Genomic DNA, 16,878 nt, shown 5'->3' on the forward strand with positions numbered 1-16,878 from the left:
TTATTTAAAATTGTAAAAATATTACACAATATTACTGATTTTGCTGTATTTTGGATCAAAAAAATGAAGCTTTGGAATAATCATGAATTACATTCTGCATGATAAAATATAAAGATTTCAGTGATCTTCTGTAATTTTTTTTTTAGTAACTACTACATTACTGTAGTAAAACCATGTTTTACAACATTTTATACATGTGAGGACGAGCGGAGAGTATACCATAACATGATTAGCCGAAATGTTAATAAATTAAGTGTATCAGCAATCATAAATCAAAGAAGAATTTCTTAGAAATATATGTTATCTAGGTGACGAGGATCACTCGTCGCTGTGTAAGTTCCAGTACGAAACAGCGGGGGGCGCACCTGTTATGATTTTCCAATGGTAAAAACAAATTAGCTATATGTTGTTGTATTACTTATTAATATATCGTTTTTGACCAGCAAATGTGTGCAAATGTGATTTTTTTTTCTGTCCGCCATTAAAACGGCGACGGCGCCTGCCGCTGCCGGGATCACATCACATTTTCATCTAGTTTACAAACTAGTTTTTTTTAGCTATATAGACGGAGCGCTCAGTTTTTCCTGTGGTAAAATGCATTTGGCCAAATTAGCATTTTATAAAAGATGAAATGCAACTGTATGCACAGGCTGTGTTGGCTATGTATTGGCTATGACTAGATGGCAAATGCTAGCCCTCTCTCTCAGGCGACGTCAGTCAGACATCAAATAAATAAAATATGAGCCTTTATAGATACAGTGTTTAGTAGTACTTATTCAAACAACAAGATATTTATTTACCCTTCGCAAAACTTTGTTCAGCTCAGGTGGTGTCTGTGCAGCTGCTGTGGAACTTCAGTTGATTCGATGAATATAGAGGGGGCGGAGTTATCAGCTTACTGACAGCTTGAGGATCGAATAAGATTTACACAAGCTCGTTTTAAGAACTTTAATTTGGTAAAACAGACAGACAGGCGTAAAGGGTGACCAATAGCATTGATTAAAAAAAAAAAAAAAAAAAAAAAAAACACCACCAAAAAAAGGGCACTTCGGAGTGTAAGGGGAAAAAGGGCACGTGCTCTGCACAGGTTGAGCCCTACCTGTGCACGTGCCTGCTTCCTATAAGCGATAGTTCAACCAAAAATACTTAAATTGCACTTGCTTATTGCAAACAATCAGTGAATGAGGGCTGTCAAACGCCAATGTGACATAAAAGTATATAAGATGAAAGATTAATCAAGTTCTTGATGGAAATTGATGGCCAGTTCATAGTTATATGTATGCATTTAGCAGACTTTATTTTATTTACTTATTTCTTATCCAAAGAGACTTACGATAAAGGAACATGTGAAATTCTTCACAGAGCTGAATATATTCAAGGTATACAATGGTTTGTTAGAAAATGACTTGGAAACAATATAGAACAGAGAACATGCAGAGAAGAATGATACTTTGAGTCAGATCTCTTCAATGAATAAGTTGATTCAGTTCACAAAACCAATCAAATCGGTTTCAGACATATTCAGTTCTCAAATTTAATTTGCAATGTCAATGTCTGGTCAGATTATCACACAAAGCTTTTGTGATACACACAATGTATATTACGGTCTATTCTATTGTACGGTCTATTCATTTTATCTTGTTATTACAGGCACAGTAATCTGTCTGACGGGCCTCCGGAGGCTGGGCCTGCAACAGGTTTTTGGGGGCTCATCCGGGATCCACTCGATGTGACGCTAGAAGGCGGATCTAAAGGCACCGGTGAACAGGATCTGGAGGACAGTGGGGTTAGTTATGACCATATCAACGCTTTCATGTCCAGTGAACTTTTGCTAGAGACTGAGGACCAAGGCATGAGTGAACTGTTGTCATCTCAAGAGATGGTAAAATCAGCAAAACAGATTAACACATCTAAATCTGATAGTGATACAAACACTCACCCTACACATGTTACATCCACCCATCACTCATGACACTTATCAGACACCAGCACATGTTGCACCTGACTCAGGGAATGTGAAGGGTGCCATATCTGAAACAAACACCGAAATACATACAATGCTAGCAGAATATGAAGAACTTGGCAGAAAAATCCACCAGAGCATGACACCGACCCAGAACACTGACGTGACTCGCACTTAAGCACAGGGGGGCGCCACTACAGCACACGTGAACCAGACTGAGCAACCCAGAAGTGTAGCTCCTGACTTTCCGTTCCCTATGGGGGGTTTTCAGTATATCCAGCCCTGTGAGTTTAAGATACATGGAGGCCAGATTGGCGATAATTTATCAGACATCACGTTCAACAATGTGTTCATGCAAATAGACAGTGGCCTAAAAGAGAACTTCAGCAATGCCGATGTTGTCAGAGGTGTGCTGTGAATTATCAAGCCAGGTATTTTTAAGATATGCTGATGAACAAGGATGACATGACTGTATCTGAACGAAAAGGATTCTTACAATTGCACTTGGGGGACCAAAATAGCACAAAGCTGCTCCAAGAATTGATGTGCACCAAGCAGAGTGAACACAAAACCCCTCAGCAGTTCCTATACAGAGTCATGGGATTTAAACAAAAAATACTTTTTGCAATACTTTTTTTAACCAAAGCAAAACCATCCATGGCCAGTAGTGCCCAAGTTAGCAGTGAAACAGACAGAAATGTGAAAGCTGCAAAAGGTTCGGGGAAGACCATCATATGCCCCTCATCAGATGCTCACACATCTGTGGGAACAGGTCATCCCGGATTAGGTAAGACACTCACCACTCTCCAAAGGAAATACTGGTATCCAAGAATGCTAGAGGATATCAAGGAGTTTATCCAAGGATGGGCCCTCTGCGCCATGACCAACCTCGACAACTGCCTACTGGAAAGGTCCTCCCATTACCGATTTCCCATCGCCCTTGGTCCCACATTGGGGTTGATTTCATTACCGATCTCCCAGTCTCGGACGGTAACACCATCCTTGTGGCCATAGATGGATTCTCAAAGGCATGTAGACTGATTCCCCTGAAAGCCCTACCTACAGCCTTTGAAACAGCTGAACTTCTGTTTGAACAAGTATTTCGTTACTTCGGCATTCTAGAAGATATTGTTTTGGACAGGGGGCCTCAGTTTATTTCGAGGGTCTGGTGGTCGTTCTTTGCCCTTCTCAACGTCACAGTAAGTCTCACTTCTGGCTACCACCCACGGACAAATGGTCAAAGGGAATGCAAGATCCAGGACATCAGTTGCTTCCTCAGAACCTTTTGCCACCACAACCAAAATCTCTGGAACCAGTACTCAGTCTGGGCTGAATATGCCCAAAATTCCTTCCGACATTCATCTACCAACCTAACTGCGTTCCAATGCATTCTCGGTTATCAACCCACCCTGTTCCCCTGGTCTGGGGAACCATCTGATGTTCTCACAGTGATCACCTGGTTCCCAAACAGCAAGGGAGTCTGGAACCAGGCACTCCACCACCTTCAACAGGCTGTAAACCGCCATCAACACTTCACGGATGTTCACCGTCAGCAAACCCCTACCTACCAGCCTGACCACATGTCGAAAATTAAGCCCGAGGTACATAGGACCATTCCTGACAGATCAACCCAGTCACCTACCGACTCCAACTTCCTGCTCAGTAACGAATACACCCCACTTTTCCTTCTGCAGACCAGGTCCCTGACGACAACCCCCATTACAACCCATCGACGCTGAACCCATCTACACGGTGAAGCAGATCCTGGACTCCCGGCGTCGTGGTGGGCGATTAGAGTACATGGTGGACTGGGAGGATTATGGACCAGAAGAAAAGTTTTGGGTGCCTCGTCAAGATATTCTTGACCCGAGTCTGCTCACAGAATTTCATGCCCAGCATCCAGAGAAACCCATTCCACGACACCGAAGCGGACCCCCACGACGCCGGAGAGGAAGGTCCGCTGGCGCGGATCCTGGAGGGTGGGGGGGGTTGTAGTGTCATGGACCAGGCAGACCCAGTCTCACCCAATCCACAATGCTCACGCTCCCTGAGTATTAATCACCCGCACCTGATCACCCTCACCAAGGCACTATAAAGCACTCACCTCAGCACCAGTTCACCGTCAAGCCTCCAACAGGAATCGACCTCACAATCTTGTCTCCAGCTCACCTTGCTTCCAGAAGACCTCCAGAAGTAATGTATACTTACCTTTGAGAAGCTAAGTTGTGTGTCTTTGTTCTCCTGTCTCCAGGACTCCTGTGATAAACCAGTTACCTGAATTCCCTACGAGCTTCGATATCTCCTGTGTTCTCGTAAAACTCTCTGGGCAGTGGCCTCCCCTGTAAAAGCAAAAGAGACAAGTATTAGTATTCCAGAATTGTGTGGTTTTGACTTCTCGCCAATTGACGAACTCACCTGCATTTCGCCGCTCACTAAGTGATCTGCACAGAACCCGCACCTGGAATTAACTCCTACTCACCTTTCATGAACTCTTGTAAAAATAAAAATAAAAACTGTGTTGAATTCACTTACCTCTGTCTCCAGTGTATATCCTGACTATAATATAATATAATATAATAATGTTTGTCTTCATAAGATTTCAGCAAAATGCTTCTGAAATGACTCTTGACATCACAAATTCATCATGAATTCCTCTTTCTGTTTGATCATCTACTTGGTCCCTTCTGGTATTTAACATCCACTTTTTGCAATCCAAGCAATTTCCAAATGGATAAAATCAAGCCCCAGTCTCATATTTTTTTCACTGAACACATCAGATTACAGAAGTAAAATGGGTTCGAACAGTTTGGTGTTTGACAGGCAAGATCTTGTTTGATGCCTGCGTGTGTAATTCAGTGGAAAAGTCAGTGTAACTTCTAAACGAGGGCATGTTTTTGCTGCACGATCATTTGCATAGCTAATCTGATATTTACGTGTATCAATTGCTCCATTAATTAGGTCAGTGATCAAAGCCGGATCACTTGGGAGAAATGAGGAAGACTGTGATTTCTGACTGAGCGTGGCACTTTTCCAGATATGATAAAACATGTTTGAGAGCTGATGGGGGAGTGCGGAGTCATTTCTTGCAGATAAGAGCAGCATAAAAGACACTGCATTCTTATATAAGAGAGAAATACCACCATTAAAATGTGTTGGGGAGGAGAGAAGGAGAAAAGCATAGCCACCTTTGGTCTTGTACTAAAGGTGGAAATATAGTCCACTTCTGCCATCTGCTGTTCTGGATGTGACATTTATATTCATTGGATCAGATGGAGGTCCAGAAGGAATGTCTCAAACATCCTAACTTCTTCTGCTATAACTGATGTTTTGCGTGTATGTTTAAGAGACTTTTGATAATCAAACTCTTTTCTTAGAAGTCGTAACACTACGTTCAGGTTAATCATGCCTTCAGTTTACAGCAGATAAACTCCAAATCATCTAAGAAGAACAAAATACTCATTAAATGACAAACCATCTGTTTTCTTTGGCAAATGGCTTTCTGCAGTGAGGAGAAAAAAAAAAAAAAGATCAATTTGAAAGGCATGAGCAAATTGAAAAATTGCTGTTGCTTTGCTTTAATTGTATGCAGTGGAGTGATTCTGTCTTGATATTTAGATCACGCGCACAGAATACACACTACTGAAGCGAAGAAGTTGTCCTCATCATCATCGATTAAATTGTCTCTGAATTAACAAAGCGCTTGCTCATAAATGAAGGTAATGGTCCTCAACTCATCTAAAACATTTATGACTAGCACCTCCATTTATATACACACAAATTACACTGAAGTTTGAAAATTTGGATGTAGAAGCAAATCCTTCTTTGATTTTGATTATTTTGATTTATAAATACATTTACGAAAAATGGCAAGTAAAACAATTAAATGTATTTTTCTTTTTCTTTTTTTGAATAAAAACTACAATTTTATTTTTTTAGTTTTATTATACTTAAAAAAAAATCTCAAAATGCCACCAGTGTTATTGTTAACAGAATAATAAATAAATAAATAAATAAATAAATAAATAAATAAATAAATAAATATTAGTTACCTAAAATAACATGAGCTAAAAAAAAAAAAAAAAAAAAAAATACATAAAATTGCATGCCTCCAAAACCAAAATTGTATTATTTTTTGGTAAATGGTATATAACAACAATGGAAATATTTACAATCCAAACATTAAAAAGCCCATAATAATTTAATGCAGTTAACGATAAAGTTAAAAAGCTGCATTTACAGGTCAGGCAATTTACATTATTGAGTTATAATATATTTACTTATTGAGATAAAATGTATTTATTTAGCCTTTATTTTCATTTAAAGTACCTAAAAAAAAAAAAAAAAGAAAAAAAAAAAAAGAAAAGAAATATATATATATATATATATATATATATATATATATATATATATATATATATATATATATATATATATATATATATATATACATTATACAAAACCCCACAACTACATAAATAAATAAATACATAAATAAATAAATAAAAGGAAATGACCTCACAAACTTACCGAAACTTTAACTAAAATCAAATGTTAAAAACTAAAATAGCTCTGTGTTTGATTGTTCTACATGACAATCAGAGGCTCTACATGAACTTAACACAAATGTAATAATAAATACAAATTGATACCAAAAATGAAAGCTTCACCTTTGACCTTTAACCTCTGCCCTCACATGCACCTCATCATATTTCCAGCTAGAAGGACTTTATTGACATGTGCTTCTGGCACCACGAGGTGAGACAGCTCTGTCCAATGGGACCAATTTACCCAAAGGGAGCGACAGATAGAGTGAGAGACGTCTACTGTGGCCAATGCATTCAGCCCGGCCTTCACATTGTGCTTTCTGATGTGTGTCCAGGTCAGTCCCTTTCCCAGCATTCAACAGGCTGCCAATTAATCAGTTTCGACCCACTGAGAGTCACTCATGCCTAGAGCCGTTCCCTCCAGAGACGAGGCACATCTCTCGCTCGTTCTCGCTCTGCTTCCACCCAAACATGATTAATCTCCAGACAGCTCCGAATTTTTCACCTGTGAATGCTCAAGCTCTCAAACATATGTATAACCTTAGGTGTGCATTATCAGGACAGTACTGATTAATTGGAGGCACAAATGTTACAAATTGAACTTGTATAGATTGGCGCCTCTAGCGGCTTTCCGCTCAGACTGAGACGTAAAGCAGCCAAAGACAGAGCCTTGTCTAATTAAAAGCTAACATCCAGATTAAATGGGTCGTATCATGAGGCATCAAAGTTTCCTTCAGTTCACTGTGCTGAGAAAACATACTGTTTTATTCCAGTTCTGTGCTTCCACAACTTTCTGATGCAGTAGCGGTTTTAGGCACGGGCGAACCGGGCAGCCGCCCGGGGCGTCATTTTTTCGTGACACATTGGGGGCGGCAGCACGAGCAGACAAACAAAATATCCTCTGTGTCGCAAAGCGGTTCTTCGTCATTTATATCATTTCACTGTGTGTGGAATTGGCAAATTGGCGCTCCCTGCAGCTGCCGGCGCCCCTGCTTGCTGAAAATATCCACTGAAGCTTTGTGTTGTGAGAGAAGTGTAAGGGAGTGGGGCGAGAGGCGCGTGCGACATTTCACCTCTGGGTCTCTCTCAAATGGAACGGACAGGGCGGGGGTGGACGGGGACGGGGGATCCACACTAGTAATATAATTAATAATAAGCTAAAGTCAGTCACACACCTCGACTTTCTTCCAAATAACGCACATTTCATTCATAATGTTATAATACAGGCCTATAGTTCCTGCAAATGAAACTAGGTAATACAAAACGATTATGCGGTCATCAAGGTGAATTGGTTTAGTCTTGACTTCTGGTCCTGAATGACAGTTGGGGGCATGGGAAATCTGTTGATTGTCGAGTGCCAAATAAACAGAGATGGAGAAGAAAAGGTCAAAGCCAGGTGCCCAATTTCGAAAAAAAAAGAAAAGAAGAAGAGGAGAAACGAGCAAAAGATAAAGGTATGCAACTATTGTCTCTGTATGATTACAGTATCCATTTCATGAATGAAGGGCTAATGTTAATTGGTGGTGGGTATAACTCTTTGTTAGCCTTTTTGCTATGATGCTTGCTATGCTTATACAACAATAATTTGGTTTCAACTCAATCACGAGATCTAATTTATAATATTGTGCTTTGCAATAAAACTGTTAAAAGTTCAGTTATCATTTCCATCAGTTGGTTTAACATTAGGCCCTGTAAATAACCAAGGGCATTTTATTTGCTACACAGTATGCTAAGTATAGTTTCCTAAGTATAGTTTTACAAGTCATAACTAAAAGTGTGTCATGCGTATAATTTGAGGCAGTAACCTAATGGCACCTCCATGAAAGTTAGATTGATATACAAATTTTGGTTGAAAAATATCCTGAAACCCAAAAAGTTTTTGTTTTTGCCTATACATATAATTTAAAGTCATTATATTTTTTTAAACAACTGAGTCCCAGTGACCATAGCACAACGTGAATAAAATATAATTTTTCAATGTATTTTTTTTACTATTTGTTTCTATGCTCTAAAAAAATGTGATGACATGGGGGAAAAAAAAATAATAAATAAATGTTTTTTTTTATTTTCCGGGTCTAGGTGTGTGTGTGTATGTGTGTGTGTGTGTGGGCTACAAGACAACTGCAATTTAATGTAATTTTACTATTTCTGATAATTTATGAGTAGGACTGTGTTTTTTCACTGCTATGTGTTTTGAGTAATATGCCAATATGCTGTCTGATAGAAATGCCTGGAGCTGAACCCCCACTGAGCCCCACTGGCCCTCACATCTGACTGACAGGATTCGGACTGAGCTGGTTCACAGAGGACCAAGTAAAGTGCCACCTGGCTTTGTTTTCCGTAGGAATGAGAGTAATGGGAGAAGTTGCCACCACTAATATTTTAATAAGACATTAGTAAGTGGTGAAAAGATGGCAAGAAGTTGGCTGATTTCTTCAGTTAAGAACAACAGCCTCTTTTGCTTCTGCTGCAAATTGTTTTCCAAGAGGAACATCAATTTAACAAGTGCAGGAATGGCAAATTGGAAACATGCATGCAATGATCTCACATCATATGAAAACAGTTGTTATAATAAAATATAAAATATTGCTGTTTGTGCAGAACTTTGTTTGCTATTTTTTTTGTGTGTGTGTGTGGGGGGGGGGGGGGGGGGGCGCTCGAAAGGGGTCTCGCCCAGGGTGTATTTCAATGTAGAACCGCCACTGTTCTGATGTCTAAAAGATGGATACATATTTCAAACGCCATTAGTTTGGTGTTCAACAACTTGACCCATCAAAATGAGATCATTATTCTTGAACAAATACTGAAAGTAAAATCTGAGAAAATACTGTTAGTTGTTATGCTGATTCTGGCTGTGTGGAGCAGCTACTGTACAATCAGGGTTATTATCCATAACTAAATCTGAAAACAAAACCATTTCACCATCGAAAGGCATGTAAACAGTAACAATAATCAAAATAAAATAATCATAAAGACATAATTCAGCTATTGCCAAGGAAACATTTCTCATTTTCTCATTGAGTTTTATGAGGTACTAAAATAACTTAAGTGTAAAGAGACATATTTACAAAAAATATATATATATATATATATTTTTTTTTTTACAGAAAGCACCACAAAATTACTAACATTTTAACTAAAATGAAAATGAAAACAACAACATTCTATTTCAAAATATTAAAAAGCTACAATAGTGTCTCAATAAAACTAAAATAATAATGCACATAACATCGCATATCCTTCAGAAGAATCACAAGTTTGTTTTAACATTTTAACAACTATTTGATCATTTCAGAAATTATCTTAAAGAAAAACATTATGAATATTATGAAAAATGTTTTAGCTCTTTTTATGCATACAGTGAAAGTCAATAGGGTCCAAAGCAACACTGTATAGTTCAAATAAAGAAATACATTTGGCATTCACTACAACCGTATTAACCATTAAGGTTATTACAAAATCGTTTAGGGAAATGATGTGAGTTTGAGTATGATATGTACAATTTAATCGATGCTGGAATGGTAGGGATTTTAGCACTGTTTCAGATTTAATATTTAATGCAACATTTTGAGGTGCAGTTTCTTTGCTTTCATTTATAGCTTAATGCTGTGGCCTTCTCACATATAAAAATAACTCCCTGAAATATCAGCAGTTATTTTTTAACACCCTAATTAAATTTCAATTTAGGAAGAGGGAGGTTGGCCTCCTTAAAACCGGCGACAGATGTTGTTTTGAGGGTAGTTAAGGTACTTCAACTCTTCTCTAGGGCAAAATGCACAAACATGCAGATTTTTAACATGTTATAAAATCATACTGGCAGAGAAGGGTCAAACAGATACACACCTTCCTAATGAACGCAGACAGACATTTGAGAAATCAATAGCTGTTACAGTTTGACAAAACACTGACAGAAGGAAAAGTAATTATAAGTCTGTTCCCCTCAGAGTAACCTCAGTCTGTATGCCGTGTTTATCTGAGAATACGTGTCTGTTGGAGTCTGTCTGTCTTGCATTAGTGACAGTACAGTGTGACTAATCTGCGCTGATGCTGGCATTGGAGACAGAATAAAGTGAGAGAAAGGAAAACAGCTTGGGAAGCCCATCCAGAGCAGAATAACAAGCCACCAGAGGATGTGTTTTACCCTGATTTTACAACCTAAAACAACACGACTGTGAGTAGCTTTTACAAAACAGTATTAGAAAACACAGCGATGTTCAACATGTATTAGTCAGTCATTTGTTTATCATCTGCACAGAAACACGGGACATGGAAAACCTTAGATTCACACAGTGACACTACAGGCACATATTAGACATGAACCAAACAAAAAGAACCAGTTTAAAAGAGTCATTTGTTTGTGAATCGGACTACGCTGGTCACACTGTATGTTATAGATTGACTGAAAAATGACCCAATTAAAGAGTCATTCCCTTGTGATTCACACTATACTGGTCACACTGTATGTTTGTGATTCTGTATAAAAGAACCGGTTTAAAAGAGAAACTTGTCGGTCACTCAGACTTCACTGGTCATGTTGACTGTTATTTATTTACCGTAAAATAACCATTATAAAGAGTAATTTGTTTGTGATTGTTTGTTACACTTTATGTTTTATATTCACTAAGAAGAACCATTTGAGTCATATGTTGTGATTCAGACTATACTGGTTGTGTGCGTGTTTCTTATTCAGTAATTATATCACACAGGCCATGCTATATGTTTTGGTTTAAAATATTCAAACAAATTTTGGTAGCACTTTATTTTACAGTCCTGTTCCTCATGTACATACTATGTACTTATTATAGTAATTACAATAACTATGTAATAACTAGGTACTAACCCTGAACCTACTCCTAAACCTAACCCTACCCCATGTAGTTTTCTTGTGTTACCAGAACTTTCTTAGATAAATACACTGTAAGTACACTATAAGTACATGTTAGTACATGTACTGTAAAATAAAGTGCAACCCAAATTTTGATTCAGTTGTAAATCCGGTAACGCATGTTTTTGATTCTTTAAAAGATTTTGCAGAAATAATCTGTTGGCTCTTTACAGTTAGATATAAATACAGCAGCATTTTATAAACACAGAATGTGCCCATCCCATCACAATGTAGAGTCAGAGCTGTCCATATAATAAATGATCCTTTACAAGCTTGTATTATAACATGACACCCTTGTTTGATGATGGCATTAAAATTCTCATGGTAAACATAGAAATGCCCTTCATCACTGCATATTGTTGTCAGCACACACCTCGCTGTATACAGAAACAAAACCAAAACAAGATTATGGACTTCCTTTGGCAGTCATTTACAAGAAAACTGACCGCAGACAGTAAATCCTCATTATTAAGCTCCCTATTTTCAGCTTGCCTCCAGACATTTAAAGGTTCGCTATCAGACAGCTCTCTCTCTCTCTCTCTGTGTGTGTGTGTGTGTGTGTGTGTATCAGAGATGTGGACCTGTATCTCACCCCTGCTCCACAGATGGATTACCTTCATTTGTTCAGCGGCGGTTGCCCTCCTTCTTCACCTCAGGGCTTTATGCCTTCAGTCAGATTTAAATCAGGGCCTGATTGCTTGACTTCTTATATTAAAGCTGTGAGGCTGTGTCAGTCTTTCTGGAGTATTAAAACAACTGTGTTCATGTTTCAGAAGCAACAGAAATAGACTGTTACTTTATCTCAGGCAGAGATAGAGTGAGGGGAGGAAAAATTAATTAATTTCTGCTAAAAGTATTTATGTGGTGAAGGTGATGTGAATGTGGTATTAGAATAAGTGGCCTTGTGTTATGTGTAAAAGCAGCTAGAGAGGCTCTGGAGAGCACCTAGATTGTCAAACCATGAACAATTACACTTTCCTTTAAGTGTATTTGTTCTTGATGTGTATTATCTTGCCTTCAAAAATGTCATGTTCCGTATGGAGTCTGGATAGATTGTTAAAACAGCTCAAACTTGATTAACGCACTCAATATCTGAGTATTAGGTTCCAACTCCATGATTCTAGTTTTTGAAATAATTGATTAAAAACAGTTTTCAAAGTGAAAAATAATGAATTTCTCTTCACTTTAAAGAACCCAGACCCAAAACATACTCTGTAGTAGTTTACTACAGAAATAGCCATACTGTAATCTACACTGAAAGCAATGCTGAAAATCATTTCAAAACATTCACTAATAACCACTGATAATTCAGTTATGAGCTTCATTAATAAAATAACCAAATAAACATAACACATTATTTTATTTGCATCTTTTAGCAAAAAAATAAAATAAAAAAAAATAATGGTAAAAACAAACTGTACGTGAACACATTTAAAGAGCATAAACATGCTTTTGTAAATCATCAATATCATTATTGTGAGATAAAATGGCCATGGCGGCCTTGGCTTCGGGTTCTGGGGGACTAAATGAGACTCTGGATGACAGAACTGCATCTCAGTGTAATGAGTAAACACATCACAGCGGTCAGTGATTTATACCGGAGCCCGCTGTGACATTTTTGTGGCATACTGGAGCCAGTGTGCTTCATCCTTGATCTCTCTTTTACTTCACCTTCCTCATACCTCTCCCTCCCTTTCTCTCGCTCTCATTTTCTCTGTGTGAGAACGAGTGTGGCATTCTGAGTGGGCTACTTCAGCAGTGAATAAAGGACGTTACGTGTTTGTGTGTGTGTGTGTGTGTGTGTGTGTTTTTGTGTTTTTGTGTGTTATGAGGTGTCAGGAACAGTGCTGGATGAATAGTGATGTGCATTAGACGGCAATAAAGACCTCAAAATATAGCAGGAGGAGAATAATGTTTGTACCTTTGTCACCACTCTCCATTTCTCAGCTCTTCTGAAGGACAAGCTCAACATGGGAGCTCTCTCTCTCTCTCTCTCTCTCTCACACACACACACATACACACACGTAAAAATACATTCTCTCAGTCTTATGATTGAAAGTTTGCTATTATCTACACTCTGCAGGCAATGCAGAACTGCATTTAAGTGACATTTATTAATGAAGCAAAGTATTATAATACACTAAAGATCAAAAGTGCATGCATTCCAGTGAGTTAGAGACTAAGCACAATATTCCAATTAATCAGCCAATATGTTTAAAAATACACTGGATATAAAATTATAAATAACCCTAGATTTGACCCTGGTACACAAAACCAGTCATAAGGGTACATTTTTCAAAATTAAAATATGGAACATGATCTTTACTTAATACCTTAATGATTTTTGACATAAAAGGAAAATCTATAATTTTGACCCATTCAATGATTTGTTGGCTATTGCTACAAATATAGCTATGACAATTATGACTGCTTTTGTGCTGCAGGGTCACATATGAACATTCAATCAACACTGATTTAGAGTTGTTAGCCGTGCACCTTGCCTTGAACAGTCTCAAAGGTCACTCACGAGGCTAGCATGTGCTGGTCCGAACGGGAAAACACAGCAACCATTGCGTACATCAACCGACAAGGTTGTCTGCGGTGCCGCCGCATGTCACAACTCGCCCGCCACCTCCTCCTTTTGGAGTCGGAAGGTTCTGAGGTCACTTCGTGCTGTTCACATTCCGGGCCTGCTCAACCATACAGCCGACGAGCTGTCTCGAGCAGTGCTCCCAGGAGAATGGCGACTCCATCCCCTGATGGTCCAGCTGATTTGGAGACGGTTCGGAGCCGCTCAGGTATACCTGTTTGCTTCTCCAGAGACCACTCACTGCCAGTTGTTCTACTCGCTGACCGAGGGAACTCTCTGCATGGACGCACTGGCACACAGCTGGCTGCGGGGCCTACGCAAGTACTGTGCAAAGTCCAGGAGGACGATGAGGAAGTCTGGCTAGTGGCACTGTATTGGCCCACTCAGACCTGGTTCTCCGAACTTGTGCTCCTTGCGACAGCCCCTCCTTGGCTGATTCCTCTGAGGAAGGATCTACTGACTCAGAGACGGGGCACCATTTGGCACCCACATCCAGACCTTTGGAAACTCCATGTCCCGGCCCCCCTCTATACCCTCTTGGGACCTGACTCTAGTGCTTAAACACTACAGCAGGGCCCGTTCAAGCCTTTGCATTCAGTTGAGCTAAAGTTTCTTTCATTGAAAACTCTGCTCCTGCTTGCACTGGCCTCCATCAAGAGGGTAGGGGACCTGCATGCATTTTTGGTCGATGAGTCGTTCCTAGAGTTTGGGCCGGCTGACTCACAGGTAATCCTGAGGCCCCGGCCTGGCTACGTACCCAAGGTTCCCACTACAGACCAAGTGGTGAACCTGCAAGTGCTGTCCCTGGAGGAGGCAGACCCAGCCCTGGCTTTGCTCTGTCCCGTCTGAGCATTGAGATGTGACATAGACCGGACACAAAGCTTCAGGACCTCAGACCAGCTCTTTGTCTGTTACAGAGGCCGGCAGAAGGGGAATGCCATCCCTAAGAAGACGATGGCCCACTGGATTGTGGATGCCATAACCCTGGCTTATCAGGCATAGGGTGTGCCTGGCCCATTCAGGTTGCGAGCTCACTCAACCAGAAGTTTTGCATCCTCCTGGGCGCTGGCTCGTGGCACCTCGCTGACAGATATTTGTAGAGCTGCAGGCTGGGTGACCCCTAACATGCTCGCTAGGATCTATAGGCTTTGTGTAGAGGCGGTATCCTCTTGTGTTCTCATCTCAAACGTGTTTTGACACTGAGAGGCCCGGTTAGTGTCGGCTTGCTTAAACTGCTCCAGAGTGTCCATACTGTTGACCCTGTTGAGATTCTCCATCACCCTAGACCGCTGGTCGCAGTGGAGCATCTGGTGCCAGGCCTTCATGATGAATCCGTGAGAACCATGAGAGGCTGGGTTCTATATTGAGACCTAAGCGGTAATTGTATGTGTATAGTCCACGGTAACCTTAGAACCTGTGTTTCCCCGGCAGACTTCTGCCTTCCCAAGAGGGTTTTAATCACCTCAAATTTCTCCATATACACCCAAATGGATGCTTTATGTGTATTTGCTCCTGAGACCTTGTTCAGGAAGGATGGGGCGTCTGCAGCATCCCTGTTCCAAGCAGAACAGGTACGTTTTCCCAATGTTATCCAATCTCACCCAGTGAGGTAGTGCTTTGACAATGGTGAGTGGAACTACTTGTTCTGAGCCCCGGCCTACACATAATAGAGGGGCAGGCGGCTCACACAGGGCACTGGAAGGGGCAGCACCCATGGCGCTTTGGTAGGGATCCCATTTTGCGTCGGTCACCGACGTGGTGTCGAGAGTGACCGATTGAAAGGGAATGTCTCGGTTACGTATGGTAACCCTTGTTCCCTGAAGGAACGTCCAGTCCCCATGGTTGTTGTGCCGCTGCTGAGCAAACGGACATCGGCTTTTCTCTTCTGCGAAAACCTGGTATGAAATCGCACCTGCTGCCGCCTTATACTCACGCTGTGATCACCGGAAGCTGGATGCAATGATTGCATGCCAATGTGCATTGGCTCATTTAATTTACACTCGAAGTAGATTGGTCAATCGAAGCAATATCCCATTTTGCATCGGTCACCGATGTCGCATCTCCGTTCCCTCCTTCAAGGAACGAGGGTTACCATACGTTACCGAGACGTTTCAATTTTTTATTGTCCACTTACTTTGGCCATTCAAAAACATGCAGTATCTCTGCTTCAGTATATGTAATGTAAGGTGCTGACTTTAGGCTGCAGTATTTCTGTGTTCTAGGTGATGAATTTGTTCCAGCGCAGCAAATGCTCAGTCAGGAGAAAATCCTACATTATGAGGAAGGAGCGACATATGGGCTTAATTAATGAAGTAGTGCATCGGCTACAGGACAGCACTCTGATTAGTTTTCTAGAGATGGAGAGATGCAGAGAGGGAAAGAGATGAAGTGATGCTCTGCTCCTATGAGAGTCATAACAGAAAGAATTAACATGCCGACATCAGCCAGTTTTAAAGCACTCCTGACCTGCTCATTCTCTGTCATCTGTATTTTTATTTTCTGACGTGAAACAGCAAACTCAAAATTTCTATCTGCAAATAAGATGCTGCTGAAGAGAGCAGTGGTCTAAAGAGTGCAGTAGGTGTTGACCCCCCCCCCCAAAAAAAAAAAAAAAAATTTATTGCACAAATGTTTTACTGAATGTGCTTTTAATTCAGTCAACACTAGGTGGCAGAAAGTGGCATATGGTAAATCCAGCCTTTTTTACTTAATTTTAGCAAACAAAAAAGTACCAAATAGCAGGGTAATTTTAATAGTTTTTTTTTTTTTTTACATGACTGTACCACAGTAAAGTATAGTGTACCATGTAAATCTCATGGTGAATGAATAAGGTAATCGTTCTGTAGCTCAAATTACTGCGTGTTTGCTATACACTTATGTTGAGCAACTGAACTGT

General features: G+C 40.0%; 1 protein-coding gene across 1 annotated transcript in view; it reads left to right on the forward strand.

Annotated features, from left to right (window-relative positions):
- The first annotated feature begins 10,480 nt into the window (after positions 1-10,480).
- Positions 10,481-16,878, forward strand: part of LOC127977916 (lysyl oxidase homolog 1) — a 40,367-nt gene continuing 33,969 nt past the window's right edge. Inside the window, exon 1 of the mRNA XM_052583145.1 lies at positions 10,481-10,678. The gene's annotated coding sequence lies outside the window, so the exon portion shown is untranslated. The remainder of the gene's footprint in view (positions 10,679-16,878) is intronic.

Source organism: Carassius gibelio, chromosome B18 (assembly GCF_023724105.1).
Source record: "Carassius gibelio isolate Cgi1373 ecotype wild population from Czech Republic chromosome B18, carGib1.2-hapl.c, whole genome shotgun sequence".
Taxonomy (NCBI): domain Eukaryota; kingdom Metazoa; phylum Chordata; class Actinopteri; order Cypriniformes; family Cyprinidae; genus Carassius; species Carassius gibelio.